Here is a 1,296-nt window from a genome sequence, read left to right on the forward strand (position 1 = left end):
CCAGTGACGTATGAGTTGGTGCGAACACATTTGACGTTCGCATTTGGTAATGTATGTACGCCCAAAAAACGCCTCGCCACGCCTGCGTTTTTCCATCTCCTCCCCCGTCAACACCCAAAAACGCTCTGTTCTGTCAATCACATTTGACATGTCACTTCCTGTACGCTATTTGACGAACGAGACAAAAAAAGCTCGCAATCTGCCGTACGCACATGCGCAGTGTAACACCGACGCATGCGCGGTTAGGCAACATCGGAACGCAACGAGCATACTGCGGTTAACGAGCGGCTCTGAATCAGGGCCTATATACTGTAGGTATAGTTAATAAGCACTGAGATATATTTATAATGCTTGGCCGTGTGCAAAAACAATCCCAAGTTTTTATTTTAACCTACAGCACCTGGTATTCCCAGGAGGTCTCCCTTCCAGGTACTAACCAGGCCAATTACTGTTTGGCTTCCAAAATCAGACGAGATTGGGCAAATCAAGTAATGTATGGCTGTAGGTATACTTGTACAGGGAAAATGTTCACCTCATCCATGCTGACTGATAAAGCCCTCCTATGTAAGGGCAAAACACGTCAGAGGACTTCTGCTAAGCGAGCACCTGCATTGTGATCTGGGCACTGGTTTGCCATTCTGGTCCAAATATCCAATACCAGAGGAGACGCGGCAAGTCTTCACGCCGCTCACAGCTACACACATTTACTGCATTTACTGGTCCTGGTCATACAAATACAGCCGGACCACTGTGGGAGCCAAGTGTCACTGCCGGTGCAGGTCCACCTGATCCAGGCGGCCATCTGGAAGGAATCAACGGACCAGGTATAACCAGCGCAGCAGATTGCTGCAATATTGCAGGAGACCGTACATTACTCAATTATCAAGTCTCTATTTTGTGGAGACGGACACTATTCAATGAGACATTTATGTGTGTGCACACCATTCATCACGGATATCTTTTCATTTATACCCCTTTCAATTGAAGTTTTTTTACATCAAATCAAGGACTTTTATGTACATTAAGGAGATTCAATATATACCTTCTGAGTATGGTATGTTCTTGTGGGACAATACTTTATTGAATAACTGATGATAATCTGGATTGAGAGATACATATAGTTCTATTGGAATCGGTATGAAATTCCCGGCAGCGCCTGGCCGACAAAAGCAGAGTTCCCGGCAGCGGAAGCCCGACAGCGCTGGAAATCCCGATCGTCGATAGGTAAGTACTTACTAACCTAACCCCCTAACCCTAACCCTCCTTAGGGGTGCCTAACTCTAACCTTCCCCCCCA

The 1,296-nt window shown here is 46.3% G+C and overlaps 1 pseudogene; it reads right to left on the reverse strand.

Moving 5' to 3' along the window:
• Positions 1-388: 388 nt before the first annotated feature.
• LOC148443307 (5S ribosomal RNA) lies at positions 389-507 on the reverse strand (annotated as a pseudogene).
• Between the last annotated feature and the right edge of the window lie 789 nt (positions 508-1,296).

The sequence above is a fragment of the Taudactylus pleione genome, unplaced genomic scaffold (genome assembly GCF_031769625.1).
Source record: "Taudactylus pleione unplaced genomic scaffold, aTauple2 ptg001303l, whole genome shotgun sequence".
NCBI lineage: Eukaryota > Metazoa > Chordata > Amphibia > Anura > Myobatrachidae > Taudactylus > Taudactylus pleione.